This window comes from Pinus tabuliformis, chromosome 6 (genome assembly GCF_031772625.1).
Source record: "Pinus tabuliformis cultivar Carrire ecotype Pingquan chromosome 6, CPIR1, whole genome shotgun sequence".
Classification (NCBI taxonomy): Eukaryota; Viridiplantae; Streptophyta; class Pinopsida; order Pinales; family Pinaceae; genus Pinus; species Pinus tabuliformis.
Window position 1 is genome coordinate 1,255,416,691 of NC_142292.1, and position 20,975 is coordinate 1,255,437,665.

Consider the following 20,975-nt stretch of genomic DNA (forward strand, 5'->3'; position numbering starts at 1 on the left):
ATCCAATTCCGATAAGTATTCATGGAGATATGAATTTATTTTGATTATGGAATTATTATCAAGCCGACCTACAACTCATGTAGGCTCAGAAGCCCAACAGTCGCATCTATTCACCCACCAACGTTGTGTATAAATATAAGAGGACTTTTCCTCATTTAGACTCACTCATCTCATCACATCTCTCTCTCTACTGCGCAGATATGAGTCTCTTCTCTACTGCGCTGAAATGGGTCTCTCTCTCTCACACATGTGAAGCCGGACGCTGTTGAATTTGAAGCTGCAACTGCAGAAGTAAAGATTGACTTGCGTGGCCTAAAAGATCTCCTCTTTGGAACTGTGTTGTAGGTTCATCTGAACCTCCTTTGAAATCCGCAACTTTTGGTGGTGGAATGAAGTCAATCCGACGAACGGTTTGCAAGATATCGACTGCCCTAGTTTGAAGCCGGAAACTGCTGAAACTGAAGCTGCAACTGCAGAAGTAAAGATTGACTTGCGTGGCCTAGAAGATCTCCTCATCTGAACTGCGCTGTAGGTTCATCTGAACCTCCTTTGAAAGCCGCAACTTTTGGTGGTGGAATGAAGTCAATCCGACGAACGGTTTGCAAGATATCGACTGCCCTAGTTTGAAGCCGGAAACTGCTGAAACTGAAGCTGCAACTGCAGTAGTAAAGATTGATTTGCGTGGCCTAGAAGATCTCCTCATCGGAACTGCGCTGTAGGTTCATCTGAACCTCCTCTGGAAGCCGAAACTTTTGGTGGTGGAATGAAGTCAATCTGACTATCTGTTTGTGAGATATGGTCTGCCCTAGTTTGATAATGAAGCCGCTAATGCTGATGCTACTAATCTAGGGTTTGCTACTGCTGATATGAATCAGATTTATTGTACTATTTCTCTCTGCTGAATTATTGAAGATAAAAGAAGATTTGATCAAAGGGTTTCCCCACACATTGTGGGGTTTGTCCCTGGCTAGCCGCCACATCTTGTGTCTCTTGTCTTGGCTTGTTTTCTGTCGATCGTTTAATGTTCTATCTGCACTTTACTTTATGTACATGTGATTGCTAATCGGTGGAATATAATAAGAAAAAGAAGTAAACTATTATAAGCATAGAACATACCATAACTTAACATCTCAACACCACCTCCCAAACATCATTCATCATGATAGAGTTGTGTTCTTCTACCATGGCATCTACCCATATTTGATGTTGTGTGGCTTCCTGAAAATTGGAAGGTTCTGCAACCTGAGCTAACAAACTCCTTTGCATCTCTCAATGTCTGAGGAACCTCTCTGTTGGCTCAACCACTAGTAGTGGGAGGTTCTACCAGTTACTCCTCATCCTGCTCCTGCTGCTTCGTTTCCTGAAATCTCACTGGACTTCCTGCTCTTGAGTAACTGTTAGTACTAGTTACTGTACTAGATCCCTGTGATTGTCCCACTGGTGGTTCCTGTTGCTGAACCTATGGAGCTTCAGCTCGCTGAATCTGATCGATTACAGGCATCTCACGAGATCTCTGAAAGGCTCGGTCCTCCATGAACTTTATGTCTCGTCTTACTACAATCTTCCTATTGCTAAGAATGTAGATCCTATATGCCTTGGAGGTCTCACTATACTTAACGAGAAACCCCTTCTCTGTAGTCTGATCCAATTTGGTGCACTTCTCAGCTGGCATGTGGCAGTAAGAAATGTTGCCAAAGATCCTAAAGTGACTCACATCTGGCTTCTTCCCTATGAAGACCCCTTTTGTCGTTTTCTTCCCTGATGCTCTATGAGAAGTCTTGTTCTGAATATACGTTGGCGTGTTACATGCCTCTACCCATAGAAACCTGGGCAAATCCTGGTCATATAACATAGGGTTTGCAGCCCCAAGAATGGTTTTGTTTTTCCGCTCCACTACCCCATTCTGTTGTGAATTATATGAGTTGTCCATTCTCTTTTGATGCCTTCCTTCGCGCAAAAATCTGTGAAGTCTTTATCAATGTATTCTCCACCATTATTTGAGCGAAGCACCTTGATCGTCTTCCCTGTCACATTCTCCATGAGAGCCTTAAACTCTCTGAAACGATCTAAGACCTCATCTTTGGTATTCAAGAAGTAGATCCAGGTTTTTCTAGAATGTTCATTAATAATGGTGACAAAGTATTTGGCACCACTAAGAGTTCTAGTGGACATCGGACCACAAATATCTGAATGTATAAGTCCTAACACGCCATCTGCTCTGTTGTCACTTCTTGGGAATGTTGCCTTAGCATACTTTCCAACTACGCATCCTCTGCACACATCATCGTGTTTTGTGCCAAGTTCTGAAACCCTTGTTACTGTTTCCCTAAGCATCTTGAGTGCTCCATGGTGTAAATGTACCATTCTCCTATGCCATAACTCAGTTAGTTCCTTCCCACTACTACTGTCACTACCAATTAGTGCCATTAGAGAGTCGAGCTACAATCTGTATAATTTGTTGCTTCGAACTCCAATCTATCTTACCCTCTTCCAGCTTTACTGTTTGACAAACACTTTCTTCCCTAAGAAGTGGATATAATATCCCTTATCCTATAATTGGGATATTGAAATTAGGTTCATACCTAATCCTGGTACATGCAATACATCTGTAGCATTGGTGCTTGCTCCTGACTCCATCTGAAAATCGATGGTACCTCTCCCTACAACAGTACACTTCGTTATTTTTCACTTTGTAATCTGAAAGTCCATCTACTCCTCCTTGTAGCTAGAGAAATATTCTCTAACCCTTGTCATATCAGTTGATGCTCCACTGTCTATATACCAGACACCCTGTGAAGTTGATCCTGACAAGCAAGCAAATTCGTCTTCCAACCTGGAAGATAAATCTGAAGCCTCCTAAATGTCAACTTTGTCCATGGTCATACTGAAGAATTTACTATGTGTTGTGCCTATTTCCACCCGACCTTGATTCTGTGTCTATATACCAGACACCCTGTGAAGTTGGTCCTGACAAGCAAGCAAATTCGTCCTCCAGCATGGAAGATAAATCTGAAGCCTCCTAAATGTCAACTTTGTCCATGGTCATACTAAAGAATTTACTATGTTGTGCCTATTTCCACCCGACGTTGATTTTGCAACTCCAAACTACTGCAAAAACCCTCTGCGTCCAACTAAGGAATCTGCTTAGCAAAAATTTGAGTTGTTGTTGCTCCCTCTAACTATTAGAATCACTAACTCGAGCAACTCGACTTTTCTGCAACCCTGCAACTGAATTTTGAATTCTTGCCTCAACAATTCGCCCTGTCTGTCTGAGTAATGCGTTGCCTCTAAGAATTTTGGCCTGTTGCTTCCTCTGAACAACAAAATTCTTTCCTTCGCTTTTGAGCTTTCCGGTTGATCACTCACGCTCTAATACCATGTGAAAATTTCATCTATTGCAGTAATTGGAAATTATTTTCTATTGTTAATTTAATTTAACAATTTATTTGCACATACAAACAACAAATAATTCTCTACTGCTATTTTCACCATAAAAATAATGCGAAAAATAAAATACTAGAAACTGAGAGATTCTAGCACACACACAAAATTTAACAAGGTTGTTGCGGACAAATGTCCCTGCAAAAACCCAACTTGGGAAAATCAGTGCAGCAGATGAGGGTTTTATTATTATTCTTCAACAACAATTCTAAGTACAATACTTTAGATGCTCTAATGGTAATCTAATCTGAGGAAAAATACTGGCAAAATTATCGTGAGAATTTTCTTTCACCCCGCAGCGAATTTCTGCCCCCAAAACTACCTCCCTAGCCACACACAGATCCTTCTGCGTCGACCTCTACGCAATGCTTGTGCAGAACCTCTGGGAATTTCGGCCTTCCTCTCATTGCCTCTCCCAGAACAGGAATATTTCCTCCTGAAATGTTGTTGACCTCTTCTACCACCTACTACTCACCCTCTGGATCTATATTCACTGTGGAGTCTCTACTAATGAGAAAATCAAACTGCATGGGCAACTGAGTATCTACACTGGTTTATTTTCCATCACCACATTGATCCCTTCTTATATCTTCCTATTGGGACTTCAACGACCAAAATTAAATCTTAATCGATGGCTCAGATCATTTATGGATCGACCCCTATGAGTTTCTGTTGATTTTGGGTAGCATCGAATGTGCTCTAGCCATGAAATTTGGTGGAGAGGCTAAGGCACATGAGATCTCTAAGATCCAGAAATCGTTTGGAGAATTTCCACCCGGATGAAGAGATATTAAAATAATTAATATTTTTAATGGGTTCCTAAGTCTAAACATAGGAAAATAAAAATATTAATGTGTATTAATATAAAATGGGTGAGAAAGTTCTAAGAGACAAGGATCAACCCAGATCTAATTTTAGTCGTTGATTACGGACTTAATATCGGTCGTTGAATCGTCAATAGGAAAAGTATAAGAGGAGGCTTGAGGGTCAGTTGGAGACACACCAAGAGAGATCAAGAATTCGATTTTCTGGGGCTGGATTTGCTGAAGAAATCGAGTTAGATATTACTTGCAGTGAGGAGCAGTTCAGCCAAGGGATTTCGATCCAAGGCTAAAGAATACATAGCAGAGAGGCAGTGAAGTGTCGGAAGAGGTAGCGCAGGCCCAAGAAGGGCTGACGCATAGGCCTAAGGAGCCAGCGCAGAGGACGCAAAGGGCCATAGAGGCTGACGCAAAAACCGTAAAGGCTGACGTAGAGGACGCGGAGGGCTTCAGACGAAGCGCTGGGAGATTCTGTGGGGTAGAATGGGAGTTGATCAGCAGATCCTGCGCCGGGAGAGGCTGACGCGGTTCCAGAGCAGTGCTTGGAGCAGATTTCGCTGTCCAACACAATGAATAGTCAGAGTCACTATGGGGTTGATCATCTGGTTGCTAATTTGTCGGAATATCTGTCTCCAGAGAGGGGTACAACTGCCAAGGATATTCTCTGAAGGGTGAGCCATTTCTGACACCGTAGTTGTATTCAAAAATCTGCTTAATAATAAAACCCTCTACATGTTGCACCAGTTTTCCCACATTGGGTTTTTCTAGGGACGATTGTCCAAAAATAACAGTGTCCCTTGTTTGATTGTCTCAGTTTATTTCAGTGCATGATTTGTATATCTATGAAGGTTGCATTTACGTTTACTTCAATGTTTATGCAATTAAATAACTTGTTACTGTAAAGAACAAGGAGGAGATAGTAAACCAAACATTGCAGTAGGGGTTTCTGATGTGTTAGATTCAGGAATTTTCACAGTTTCTAGAGAATTTTCACCTTGAATTAATTAATTCTAATTAATTAACCAGTTTTCCTAAGTTTAGAGTTAGGAAACATTAAAAAAAATTGGTTAATAATCTATATAAGTCATCTCTAGGTGAAACTTCTAGAAACGATTTCTGGGTTTTGGAGATCTCATGTATTCTAGCCTCTCCACCAAATTTCAAGGCTAGAACACATTTGATACTACAAAAATTAACATTTTCCCTATACTAGATTTGAAATTTACTATTTTTCTTATGCGAAATTGTGGAAATTTAATCTTTTGTAGCATTGCATCATCTCATGTATCATGTGTGAAAGGGTGAATGTTCCTAGAGATTGTTTTTATTAAACATATCTTGATAAGTCATCAATTATTGCAAATTGAAGTATAGATTATTCTAGCAATTGCTCTCATGCCCTAATTGCCATGTGAAGTTGTCTAGGATGCTCCTTGATTGGTGTAGTTCCTCTAAATCAAAAATTTCATCTTGACTCCATCTTCCCCAAAGGATTAGGCACTGATCCTTCCATAGGTGATCATTTTCAAAGAGAATTCCTCTCACCTTCCCCTCTTTTTCTAGGTCTAGCCTCCATAGGTCACCTAGGGCATCACTTTTCTCATGATTTAGCATCAAAGGAATTCGATCTCTTGCCCACAACTGCGCTAGTGCGACCTCAAGAAGACCTCCAAATTTCACGAGATTTCGATGGTGGGATCTTGAGATATTTCAAGCCCTAGTTCGAAGATCAATTCTTGCCCTTGATCTCCCATGGGCTAGTAACTTCATTGGGATTGTTACCCACCACCTGTGGGTAGTGTATATGGGAGAAAAAAATTCTCCTAGATGGTCCTCAGTCGACAGCTAGCAGCCCCCAGATAGCTCGATGTGCCATTTTCTCCGCCACCTGAGCTAGCCATGTGGTTCCTCGCCCATCTGTTATGAATGTATGTTTAAAGGTGGGCCTCCCGACCCCAAAGTTATGGCTTTTCATTGGTATAGTTGAGTAGTTTTCCTTACTTATCATGGCCACTTTTGGGAATGAATTGGTGGGGGAATTCGACGAAAAGAGTGGGTTAGATTAGTATTATTGTCTCCATTGCTCGGTTTCGTGGTTACCCTTGTATTGTAGTCCTGTGGTATCTCCTCTACTGGCCATTAGCTCTAGGGTTGGAACTACATGGGAAATCTGTATTTTGGTTGTGTGGTTCCGCTTCCTAACACCACCTACATTGCTCCCTTTCCACTCATTTGAGCCCCATTCATCTCTTTTCCCATCTGGGTCTACAGAGGGCTAGCCTCCCCCTCCCCTTGCCCACACCTTGGGTCAGGCCTGAAACGATGCCCCGAAGGTTGATGCAACTAGAAAGAAAACAAAAAGCATAATTTGGCCACTCTCAACAAGAAATGTACCACAAAATGAAAAAGATGGTCAGGACATAAAAATTTAGCATGTAGGCAAAAGCCAAAGATGAGCTCTATCCCTTATCTATGGCCATCACCCTGGTTCCTATGGGCCCTAGATGAGCTCCCTCCATCACCAAGGAACCCATGATTGTTCCAACCCCTGGTGGGCGATGAACTTCCTCACCTTGAGGGGGTATTCACTGCTACATATTACACATCATACTCTCCATCCCCTAGAACCCCGAGCAGTTATAAGAAAAAAAACCAGTCAAAGGTAATTAAGGGTGGAAAAACAAAGGCCGAGGTAATTCATGTACCACGATTTTCTCCCTCCTACGCTCATATACCTAGGTGTGGGATTCCCTTATTATAGCTACCCTTGCACCTTGACACATGGTTTGAATGATTCCCCGAATCCCCACTCCATTCCATTATTATATCATTTGCCGCCTACCTCTTAAAGGATGTACCATGTGTTGGAAAATACTGAGAGGATTCCTTAGCAATTAGCACTTTTAAATCTTTTCAGAGCATTAGTTAATCTTCAATTATCCTTAATGTTTATGCAGTAACAACAGTGAATAAAAGAACACAGGAGGCACAAAAATTTTAAGTGGAAAACCCCCTCCGGGTCAAAAACCACCGAACGCTTTTCTAATAATTCTTTAATCTTCAACTCCAATTGAAAAGAAAGCTCCAACTTCCTAAAATCTAGAAAAGCATTCTTCTCCAGCTCCCACTAGATGGACGCTCCAATGCCCGAGATTCTTCAGTAGTCAACTGAATGGATGCCCCAACACCCAATGAGCTACAACTCACCCTAACACCACCCTACCACCCTGAAGTTTTCACAAGCTTGAACCTATTGGTGACTTCATGCACCAGCCTAGCACCACCCTACCACCCTATAGAAGAATAAAAGAAGAATGGACTCCCGTACCAGGGAAAATGGTCCACTTTACAATGATATAGAATGATGTAGAAGAAGACGACACACTAGACCATAACCCCAACTATGACACAACCACCTAATGATGATCCTAGACCTCCCGACACTACCTCTTCAACTCTTGGCAGATAGACACTTGTACAACTTTTACAAAGATGCTTTTACAATGACTCTATACAATGATACTTTTACAATGTCTGTATGCAGTGCTGCCCACTTGAAGACTTCATGTGGTGAACTTCTTGCTGTTGTTCTACACCTTGATTGTTGCTCTTGTCATGCTACCCTTTCTCATTCTTCAAAACATTAGATTATGCATTGAGTGAGTCTTCTCTCAATGAATATATAATACCTACAAAAAGTCTTCAAGGAAATACCCATGACATAATAATAGCAAAACTTACCTCATCCGGAAGAGCATATGTCAGTGCTAAACAAATTTAGAATACAAAGAACCTAATGCAATTAAGAGATGAACATGCATGTACAGAAGATACTTACCTATAGCTTACCTCTGCTGCATCATTTTGCTGTACCTTGCTCTTTGCTGCCCTAGAAAGTCTGGTCCTTTGCACCCACTGACAACACTTGATCTAGTTTTTCTTGCCTTCTAGGAGCACGATATTTAATCTGATGTATCTCTGCGATTTCAGATCCCCAACATGTGATCTTCGGTCCTGTAGAAGCCCTCTGATTCTTCTTTCTAATGCCACAGGTCTGACTCGATTTGGACTCTTCAAGACAAAGTTATGCCTAATTTCTCACAATGACCTAATTATGGACTAGTTCACTAGAGCGAACTTGTACGACGTGCCACGTGTCACTGTTTCCTCCTTCGGCTCTGAAATTGATACACAAAAAACTATAGTCCGTGCACTATCTGCCACTTTTTACAGAATTCCAATCCTCTTCTCAGAGAGAGAGTTATGACGATTTTCCCAAGGTCACTTCTTTGAGATGAAATTCGGTAGCCTGCAAAAACCCTAACTTCCACAAATCATATCTCTGAAAATATAGCGAACCACGATCTGAAATTCGGTCACGACATTCATCAGGATCGCGAACCAAATGGGTTTTAATTTTAGAATCTAAGACTTCGCAAAAATGAAGTTATAGCAAAAATGCCACAATCACATCAATTGGAGGATATATGAGATTTCTTTTTATAGAGTTGAGAGGGGCTTCTATAGAGAATGTTGGAGGGATTTTAAGAGCTTAAAAATTATTAATTAATGACTATTCAATGACAAAAACCAATTATGAGTGCTATGCCACAACCCCATAGGGTTTTAGCCCACTAACTGGGGTTATTAATTTCAAACATGAATATCTCTCAAACCGTGAAGAAATACTTTGCGTGCCATATATCAACGGAAACATCTCGACCGACGACAAGTAGAATCTATCTAGAAGATCCTTGACTCAGAATAAAGTTGTCAAGTCAAAATTCCCTTGCAAGATCAAGGTAGCCCCTGGTGCTGCTTGGGTTGACATCAATGACAACCTCAGATCATCTTTAGATCAACACCATGGACATGCCACCCCCTTTAGAGGTTGAAACCATCTAATAGGGTCTTTGGTTAACCCCCTATTGAGCTTGGAGACACTTGTACATGCTAAAGCCCATTATGGAAGGGTCTGGCACCATGAAATGCCCCATTGATCCCATGACTTGTAAGCATTAGTACTTGATTATTCTAATGATTTGTTGTATTAGAGGGAGAAGGGATGCATTCGATCTTATGCAGGATTGCAGGAAAGTCTTCATTTAGGGCTTGGTCTCCCTATACGGGGTCCTAGCCCTCTAGAGGGCCACATTTGCACTTGTAGGGTGAGCGTTGAGAGCCATAAGCCTCCACCAGAGCCGATATTTCATGGATCCCTAGCAGCGTTCATTGATTGTTCGTGTTCCACCTTTGCGATGAGGATGATTCACCTAGTCCACCATGCCCAGCCGGCTCCACAGTTGTACCATACACTTGGCAGATGTTCTAGGATGCTTACTGCTGCAGAGGGAGTGCTTATGTCATTGCCCCAACCCTTACAGATGGTCTACAGGGATATTTGATCCATTTGGAGACCCATGAGGGTGTCCTTGTGTAGCCACACCCACTTGGGAGCACCACAGGTTCTTGATTGGATAACAAGGGAGAAACCCCTTGTCCAACATGTTTAGAGTCCATTTCTTCATTATGGCACCCCTTAGACTTCATCAGGCCTCCTCAAAGGCCCAACGACTCACCTTGTTGATCATTCGACCCTCTCGAGAGGCTTATCTTTACATTATTTTGCTATTTGGTGCGCTTGTCACCAAAAGTTTTGTTATTATGCACATTATTTTATTTGAGGGGCTAAATTAGGCCTAATTAGCTAAATTGAATTCATTAGGAAGTGTATAAATACAAGTGTGATGAATCATTTTGATCATCATCACTTGGATTGGATCATTCTCTCTTGTGAGATTTTTGCTATTCTTTTTGGAGGACAAAATTGGATAAATGGATGAATTTTGATGTTTGGATTTCTTCATTTTTTTCTTGGAGCTTTACTATTGGCATATAATGATGATTGGATATACTCTTTCTAAATTCTTACATGTAAGTATTATTTTAAAAATTTAATGTTATTTCGTTACTTTCTTATGTCACATGCATGTTGCTGGGGATTTTCGCTATACTAGGTTGAATTTACTACTTTTCTTATGCGAAATTGTGGAAATTTGTCTTTTTATAGCATTGCATCATGTCATGCACCATGTATGAATGAGTGAATGCTCCTAGAGATATTTTGTTGAAATTTTATCTTGATAAGTCATCATATATTGCATATCGAAGTGTAAAGACCTTGAAGCAACTGTCCCATGCCCTAATTGCCATGCGAAATTGCTCTAGAGGCCTCCTTGACTAAGTGAATTCATTCCAAGCATTGAAACATTCTTGACTCCATTTCTCCCAAAGTATTAGGCACTGTTTCTCTATAGGTGATCACCCAAAAGCATATTTTTCTCACCCTTCTCTCTTTATTTCTAGGCCTAGCCTCCATAGGTGACCTAGGGCATTGTTTTTCTCACAACTCACCCGTAAAAAAAAATTGATCTCTTTCTCTCTACTGCATTGTTGTGTCTCTTAGGAGCCCTCCAAATTTGAGGCAATTCTAACAGTGGGATCTTGAGATATTCCAAGCCCTAGCTCCAAGATCGATTCTTGCCCTTGGTTTCCCTTGGCTAGTGACCTCATTGGGATCATTGCATCAAAATTAGTGAAAATTTCCCCTTTGATCCCCTTCTCCCCCTCAATTAGGTCAAGAACACCCTTGATTGATCAATTGTACTCCCTTGACCTAATTTTGGGTCTACTTGGTCCCTTGTGGTCCCACAACTTACTGAAGATAATTTCATTTGGAAACCAAGTTTTCACAAGGGTTTCTAGGACTAGGTCCTTCCTTTACAAGTCATATTTGCAAACCCTAGCCCTTGAAATCCCCTTGGCCCTTCTTAGAGAGCTTTACACCTTACTTTTCAAGCAAGTAAACCATGCAATTGAGTCTCTTGTGAATAGGGCTTAGGGATCACTCTTTATCTCTTCATTGATTCATCAATTGTAATATTCCTAATGGAAATATACAATGATAGACAAATCAAACATAACCAAAAACACGGAAAAATACTCAAGCATCAGAACACCATTTTAAAGCCAAAAACTGCGTTGCTAAGCCATTTTATTATAATATGAAAAGGGTACAATGAGTTGTTGGAAAGAGTGCACTTGGGCTTGCTCAAGGCAAGCTAGCAAAGCCCCAAATGAAAAATAAGACACCCTACACCACAATGTTGCTATGTTGCTCAAGCTCTGCGCTAAAGATGCCCAGAAATACACTACTGGCTGAATGGATCTACTGTTAGGGCCCTCTCCGGTGCTCAGAAAATTTTGGGAAATTAATCTCGACCTCTCCACCAAATACCTAGAATAACCCACGAAGGAATTGGCCAATGCTTGACTTCGGAAATTTGGTCCTATTTCCCCTAGCTCCTTTAGTTGTCGACTGAATTGGGACACCTGTTTGACCCCTCAAATTTGCCCAAAAAAATTTGCCAAATTAATTTGGTGGTCCTTGTCAAAAACCCAAAAAGGGTTTGTCCTAGTTTTGACGCTCCAAAATTGACCCCAAATGCTCGACACTCCTTCACAAGCAAAAGATGTAGCATGTAGCAGATGCTGCGTTTGCTGCTCCGCCAAAATGCTAGAAAATCCCCCATAACACTTCTCTGAACTTCGCCTCAAGTTTTAGGCCCAAACTCCCTTCACTCCTCAACTCCCAAGTGTGTCTCCTCCAAGCACTGCGCAGTCCCTGCGCTGCTACAACTTTCCCTGTTGTTGGAACTCAACTTCCCTGCTGCTACTTTCCCTACTGCTGTAACTCGACCTCCATGCTGCTACTTTCCCTATTGCTGTAACTCGGCCTCCCTGCTGCTACTTTCCCTGTTGTTGTAACTCGGCCTCCCTGCTGTTGTAACTTCGCCTCCCTGTTGCTGGTACGATTTGGGACTAAGTAGAACTCCCTTCTTGGGCTGGCATTCGAAGTCCACCAAAGCAAGGGTTGAGATCTCCGCTCGGAGACACTCGTGTGCTAAACAGCATTGCAGACATGGCTTCCGCTCAAGCATGCTATATCAAAGACAAGTTTCAGAATAGATGAATGAATGACCAAAAGGAGTGCCTCTTGCTCTATTTATCAAAAAGCCTCCAAGATGCCCATGTGGGCCCAACTCAACTTCCCCCCACCAACTTTGCTCCAATGAAAGTGTACTCCACATGTGGTCATAATTCTCCATGGGGTGGCCCCCACACACCACTAGAGCCGCAATATTTCCCTTCCTTTCTAATGTTTGGGACCCCACTTAATCCCAAAATTCATGTGGGACCTCTAAACCCACATCTCCTATGTGCAAACATGAAATAAGACAAAATTGGGCAAGATTGATATTTCCCTTAGCAATATTGCTATGTGGGAATATCACATCCATCTAGTGAGTCCCTTCATATCGGGTCTCCTCCCATCAATGAAAGTCCGTAAAGAGCAGGGAGCCTTAGCCGAAGTGACAGTGGGCTATCACTCCATCATTGCCCTCGACCTAGTAGTTGCTCCATAGGATCCCCTCCTAAGACCCCTGTTAGTTTGAGCAGTAACATTTTGGCGCCATTGTCGGGGACACGAGACGTGTGTTTTGTTCCCCATACGACATATATACATATCATTATTGGCGACTCCATTGAAAGAATGAAGGCCTAGTTCTTCATTTGAACTTCAAAAGTTGATGCTTGTAGGGTGAATCAAGCATCTATCAAGGCACTCTAATTCACCCTGGCGACTCCATTTTAATCCTAATATGCAAAATCATAAAAAATGGACTATCATAAAAGAGAGATTAATCTTCATTTTACCTTTGCAAAACTCAATGACCAAGACATTCAAGAACTGCAAAAGAATGTGGATAAATATGCAGAATCTTATCAAAAAAATTTGGAAGATATGGATATGGAACTCATGCTCAAGTTTCATAGGTCGCAGCAAGTGCAGCGCGACATAATGAGGTGTGGCTATGAGAAGGATCCTAGTCGTCTCTTTGACTTTGCTCGCCTAACCTGTGCTTTGAATATTCTCACTGACCTAATCAATGACAAATAATATGACCAGTTACAAAGTACCACAAAAGGTAATCAATTGGATGCTCAGGGTGACATTGAAGAAAGCTAAAGTGTGCAGGACCATCGTCAAAATGAGGATGGATCATCGTCATCGCTAGCCAAACCCTCCAATAAGATCTTTGCAAAACAAATCTAAGAAAACCCTACTTCCTCCAACAGAACTTGCACATGTGAGCTATAAAGAATGTCAACCTCATAAATTTTGTCCCTCCTTGACTTCACTGCTCCTTTTTCTGCATTTCGACCTCCTTGACTTTGCTACTCCTTTTTTACAATTTCGCTCCTCTATCAATGCTAGGATCATATCAGAAGATGATACAAGATGTGTGTCTCCAAATGAGGAAGAGCTCCTTCTTTTATAGGTGTCTTGAGGGCGGATAAGGCCTCTTCGAGGCTCACATGAAGGGGTTGGCTGACTTATCTTTTGGTGGCTCCTAGACATAACTTTGTACATAAAATATATTTCTTTCTCTTTGGCTATTACATCATGACTTGACTCTTTGACTTTGCACAAGACCTTAGAGCACACAATGGGTGGTTGACCTAGGGCAATAAACCAATGGGAAAGAAACCCATTTACAATAAATAAATTTTCTTTTACAAAATAAATATTTTCTTTTCTTTTTCTTTTGACAAGTACATCAATGATTACATCATGACTTATTTACAATTACGAAGACCGACACTAGTTACATTTCAACATGGTGAAGAAGCATTGGAATATTTGAAGGATCAAATCATCACACTCTAGATCGAGCATAATGGCACACAATCTGATTCTTGACATAATTTCTAAGACCTTGAGCCTCTTACCAAAGGTAGGGCCCTCCATATCACACAATCAATGCAAGCACTCTACAATCAGTTGTAGAATCTTTCTTAAAATGTCATCATTGTAAGGGGATACAAGAGTAGTTATCCTTATGATCTCACTGATGCAAGAAGTAACTGCAAGTCTCACTTCTTCACAAGGGTGTTCCAAAAACATGTGTTGGGCCAAGGCAAGCATTAATGGCTTCAAAGCCCAACTTGAAATTTTCCAATCAGATTGGTCTACCTTGGACAAACATGAGTCTAACTCCAATTTACAGAGGACGTCCCCTAACATCATATAATTTAGATATGATCCAAGTATGAAGAGCCAATTTCCCAACTCCTCTTCTTTTTGTAGATTTCTCGGTTGCTTGTGTTGGAGAGTAGCATGGAATCCTTTTGAAAAAGGTCAGTTGTTCTACTTTGTTCTTTTATCCATGAAAACATTATTGTCAAGAAACCAACCTACATACTGTTGTACTCCATTATTCATTGTTAATCCCATCGGGCTGTCAACGTGCATAGCTCTGATAACACTATAATATCCCCTTTATTTATTTATTTAAATTCCCAGAATTTTTTTAATGTATTTTCTTCAGAAAAAGCGCACAATAATTTTTTGTTGCTAATTTAACAGATTATAAAGCCAATAATCACAAAGTTTGTAGACAAATTCCAATACAAGCCCTAGCTATTTATTTATAACACTGAAAGGAAAATTACATCAAATTTATTTTGAAAAACAAATGACAAATAGATAAACAGGAGTAATTCGGTCCTCCTTAGAAACCTTCTCTGACTGGACTCCCTTGTTTGCAAATGTGTGCTGCTTCAAACTTCTAACAAACGCTCCAATAATTCATCCTTCCTCACTAAGCACTAAAGAGGAAGCTGGTTGATCCCTCCAAATGCCTAGCACGGGTGTATCTTGCAACACCAAAACTAGTTTTGACCCCTAGGGGGTATAGTTTCACCTCGAAGAAGATCCACACTCAGGGTTACAAACCCTCACACAAGTTCAACTAACTCGCAAAATCAATTAATTAAATCATCCAGTCATGTCCTAAGAATGAGCTCTTGTTCTTATTTTATTGCGATGGTTACCAGAATACCATGGGCCGTACAAATACCATGGGTCACCTTTTTCTTCATTCAATAAAGTGACCTTTTAATATTCTTTTTACTTATGTTGATTTTAGAAAAGGCATAACATGAACATTTTAATCACACAGATAACAATTTCAAACTTCATTATTAGCATTAGTTCTCCATATAACATTTGACATCATTACGCAGTTATACATAAACCATTAAGCATGAAGAGATCAGTAGAGAAATAACCAAGAAATCATGAGACAAGAGACAAAGAAATTAGGCCTAAGGCTAGGGCAAAACACACAATGGGAAAACCTAGAAATTCTTCCTTATGAGAGAGAGAGTTCAAAATTCATCAGTACATCAAAGACATCATCAAGATAATAACCAAACCAATACCCAAGAATAATAGAAATGCTAAGCCAAGTCCCATAGCCCTCCTTCAGATTTTCGGCCTCCTTTTCTCCTTCTGAAATTCGTTGGATCAGAGATCATTAAGGCAAAAATTGATGTCCCAAATGAGGAGGAACCCTCTCCTTTATATAGACTACCAAAGGGGTCGCATGGGTGTCTTATTGGGGCCCAGCCGACTTGAAATAACATGAGGCCGATTTGTAAATTTTTGGTAGGGGAAACATAAATTCAAATTTGCAAATTTAATTTTCTTTTCTTCCTCTTATTTTCATTAACGAAAATGTTGACCATGGCTACAATTTTCAGCACTCCCTCTCAGCTAGGGAGATATTCTCCTAGCTACTCCATAGATCTCATCTCGGTTGAACAATGATGTCTTGATCCACAATGGATGATAGGGGAGATCAATTTACCATAACTAAGTCCATGGCAATCACATTTGACCTTGGTAAATATCACACACACCTTACTAGTCTCCAAGTCTAGCTCCATGACCTAAAAGAGTATATCATACATCCCATCTCAGATGTATATGTATCAAAATAAGTAAAGTTGATAGCTACATCATCATCTCATCTCATCTCGAAGAATGATCCACAACCGACAATAGGGGAGATCGATTTACCACAACCAAGTCCATGGCAGTCATAAATGACTTTGGTAAGGATCACACACCCTATCTCCACTGACTGATCCTCACCCTACTTGATCCTCAGCAATTAAGGGGTAGAACACCTACACCCAACACTTAGGAAGCATATTACTTTAACCAAGTCCATGGCAATCGCGTCCGACTTCGGTAAATATCACACACACCTAAGTCTCCTCACCCACTGACCAGATGGGCGGCAATCCCGGCAAGCTTAACCATCTCAATATGGCCCTTTGTCAATAACGACACAAGGTGACTTGTAGGTAGGATGCATACTAGGGCATGTACTCAGCGAAGTCCATGGCTTCAAGGAAAACCCTCACACCCAAGAGCCTCATCGCTCATCCCCCCCCACCAAGTCCATGGCTAGTCGAAAGACTGGGGGAAGAGCATATGCTCATTGTTCTCAATCAGCAGTGTTCCCTCTCAAGGAGGGACACATTCTCCTGTGCTCAATGCTACTCTCTAAATAATAAGAACATCTCTTTCGGCAAAGGCTTGGTGAGAATGTCTGCAACCTACTCATCTGTCAAGATGCGTTGGAGCCTCACCACTCCTCTCTATACCATATCTCTGATGTAGTGGTACCTAATCTCAATGTGCTTTGATTTGTCAAGGAAAGTTGGATTCTCTGAAATTTTGATCTCGCTTTGATTGTCATAGTATATCACGGTTGTATCGGGTACACAAACAAACAACTCTGCAGAGAGCTTTCGCAACCATACTGCCTCACAACTAACCATACTAGCTGCAATATACTTTGCCTCAGCTATACAGATCTCTGCTTCCTACTCATCCAGGAAATCATGGTTGACTCCAAGCTAAAGCAGCGCCCCCTAATGTGCACTTTCTGTCTGTAACACTTTCAGCATATTCACATAATCATTAGCAACTAGATCAACAGTAGAAAAGGAGCCATGGCAGACTTCAGTACTCTATCAGCATACAACAACATCCAACTATTCAGTTTCAGTTGGGGCTTCTCACAGAAGCAGACAATCCATCATACAATAAGAGGCTTCTTGCAAAACCAAACATCAGCAACCAACATACAATAAGTGGCTTTCACAAATCGGCTACATTCCCAACGTTGATTGTGCTACATTCAGCAAGACCATCCATGTCATCAATACAACACCCAAAATACATCTGGTTCAAATAGAGTCAACAATTTCAAGCATCAGGTGGCTCAATGAGCCAATCAGAGAATCAACCAAGTCAACAATAGAGTCTCGCGGCTTCTGCAAATTTTCATCAAACAAGTGTCCATGGACTCACAGTGCATTATGCCACAATCTCAGTAGGGATTTTACAAGGCTTGTGTCATACTTTCAAACTTACAGTTCTTCCTTACACTAGACGAAGAGAACCTTAGTCCGTGTTAGAAGCACATCACATAGTAGAAAAGTCACAGGTTCATCTTCAACATCATTCTTCAAGACATCTAGCCAACTTCATCTTGAAGTCACAATTGACTTATTTGCGTCATCAATGCTTCAATTTAGTATGCTCCCTCTGAGTCCAAAGCCTAATCAATCAAGGGTCATTTGTTCTTCCATTCATTTTCAACAATTGCCACACCTTGGCAATCTTCATGATGTACCTGCAATCCTCACCAGGAGGCCATGGAAGAACAAATACAACATACAAAGACAAGAGACTCATAATGAAACAATAATAGAAACAATAAAAAAAAGTACTTATTTCTTTGAGAAACTGTCAGCGCCTTCTTGATCTTAGCCTTCTCAGATCCAGTAAACCTTGTCCAACTCATCAAGGAGTTATTCACATTTATATCATCATCATCAAGGAATCCACATTATCAAAGAGCCTATATTATCATGAAAGAAGACCACATCATCGAAGAGTTTATATCGTCATCAAGAAGTTGCTCATCCACATCAACAAGTTGACCTCATCCATGTCATAAGAAGTACATATCATCATCAACGAGTCCATATCATTATCAAGGAATCCACATCATCATTAAGGAATCTACATTATCAAGGACATCAAAGATTCCATATCAAGGACAAGAGTCCATATTAACAGTAAGAAATTCACATCATCAAATCATTATCGAGAAGATGACCTTGTCTACATCATCATCAAAGATTACACATCATTAGTGATAATAAAAAGATAATTAAATAATACAAGATACTTATCCTTTGAAAACATGAAAGCTCCCTCTTAATATTTAACCTTCTTGCATCAAACCTGCAAGTCAACCTCATCATCAAGATGTCAAATCTTCTTTAGTGGAATCAATCAGATCATAAACCCAAGGCTTTCTCAAACCCTGTTTGTCTAGATAGGATTAACAACTATTTGTTAGAATAGTTAGGGTTTTACTTCAAACCTTAATAATTATGTTAGTCTAGGGTTTACAAACACTAGATGTAAAACATTCATCCTTGCAATTCTCACTTCATCATTCTCAACATTTGTAATCTAGGGTTTCACAAATCCTAGAGATTACTTGATCAAACCCTTGCTAGGGTTTTCAAAACCCTTCTAAATCCCAAATTCATCATGATTCCAATGATCAGATTTCAAGGTCAAGATATGACCTCCTTGCTCAGCAAATGGTGTAATAATGACAACCTTGCAATTATTTCCAATGATCAAGGTTACCTTCCAAAGTTGTAGGTCTCGGCTTAGTATCAAAACATTATCTCGGAAAGAACTTGGATCAACCATTAGAGAACAAGTTTGGATTGCTGTCAATTTAGAGAAGGAAGTTACTGCAGTCAACTCTGAGTATAAGATGAGCTGATCTCCAACCAATGACAACTAGGCCTAGCAAATCTTATGCAAGAAATCCAACCAGGGTCATTGTCATACTAGGTCTCGGCCTAGTAAATAAGGTCAAACCTTTGGTTCCAATAAATGAATTTGTTGATCTCTTTATATCGGACCTGTCAATATTCCACAGAGAAGAGAGGATTGAACTATGATGCATCCACAGAGAAAAGAGGGCTTGGGCTTAAATTCGAACTTCATGAAGTTGCCAATGCAAAGTTCGACATAAATTAGGATCCTTGAATAGATACAATACTATAGTCAGCCTTCTTGCAATGTTGGTCCTTGTGTTTAAGATATATATACTATACTTGTGACTCAAATCTCCAATACGCAACTCAGATCAATTATTTTATAGACCTTCATGGATTATAATTTGGATTAATTCAAACCGCATTCCACAGAATTTCAGATTGGTCACAGAGATATACTACTTCGGATCAATCAGTCGGCTTGGATCCATTCTTCCTTGGTTCGAACTTGGGTTGGACATACTTCAAGACTTCCTCAATTCAAACTTATTTCACATAAACTCAGATCTCCTTTTGAAAGGACAAAGGATCAGACTTGTGGTCAAGGACTTAATAATCCAAAACTTGAACTTATTTTTGTGACTTAGCATGGAGTATATATAGTTATAGAGAAAATTCTAAAAGTATGACTTGCTAATACCATTTGGATCAACCACAGTGAACATAACCAAACGAATACTAAGTATAAGAATAAATTTTTTCATAAAATGCATAACTGGTAGAGTAAACATAACTTTGATCTCTGATATGGTTGACAAGGCACTTTAGATCAATAATAAGAGTAGAAAACCTCTTATTAGAAACTCGGCCTAATCCCTTATAGAGATTTCCATAAAATAAAGGAGGATTTTGGCCATTTTTACAAAACAATATAGCTCAAGATTTCGTGCTTCCCATGCTCGGATCTACCTCAGAGAAGAACATGCAACCTTGGCCTCATGTAACCCTTGATTTTTGTTTCTCCTTGGTCTTGAGTTTACCCTCTGCAACATTTTGGAATTTCTAAGTTTAACCCGTTAGAAATTCTTCCTGTACTATCTGGTTTATTTCTTCCTACTTGTTTAATTACTTAACAAGTTATTTACCATGTATATATTGAAAATAAACACAAGTACAGTATCAACATCTACAGATCATCAACTGAAAGAAAACAAGCACACAAGTGACACCGTTATTTTTGGACCAATGTCCCTGAAAAAACCCAATGCGGGAAAATCGGTGCAGCTATTCAAAGGGTTTTATTATTATGCAATTTTCAGAATGCAACTAGGGTGCCAAAAATGGCTCACCCAATAGAGAATGCCCTCGACAATAGTACCTCTCCTCGGAGACAGATATTCTGGTTGATTAATCACCGGATGAGCGATCCCACAGCAACAATTGCAGCTTTCACTGCTCTATGTCACTCTGATAGGGACTGCGTCACCCTATCCAGCTCACCAGCACCCAGTCTGCCCCACGAAAATCCTCCCAACGCTGCCTCTTGGCCTTGCGTCATCTCTGCTAGCCTTTGCGCAGCTACTGAAGCTTCTACGTCAGCCCTTAGACCCTTTGTGTCACCCACGTTGACCTCTCCTGGCTCTGCGCAGCTCCCAAATGCCTCTGCGTAGCACCCAGCTACCTCTGTGTCAACCTCTTCGAGCTCTACGTTGTTTCTCTGGTACTAACTCTGCCTCTCTGCAATGTATTCACTGTTGATCACTGATTCGATTTCTCTTAGCAAACCCTGCTCTAGAAAATCGAATGACTAATCACTTTGGTGTGTTCTCCAACTCACCCTCAAGCCTCCTCTTATACTTTTCTCGTTGGTCCTTCAACGACCGAGATTAAATCTCTAATCAACGGCTAAGATTAGGTTTG

At 40.5% G+C, this 20,975-nt stretch overlaps 1 protein-coding gene across 1 annotated transcript in view; it reads right to left on the reverse strand.

The window, feature by feature from the left end:
- The window catches only part of LOC149263212 (glycerophosphodiester phosphodiesterase GDPD6-like), a 251,388-nt gene that overhangs the window by 199,974 nt on the left and 30,439 nt on the right, over window positions 1-20,975 (reverse strand). The gene's annotated exons all lie outside the window — the stretch shown is intronic.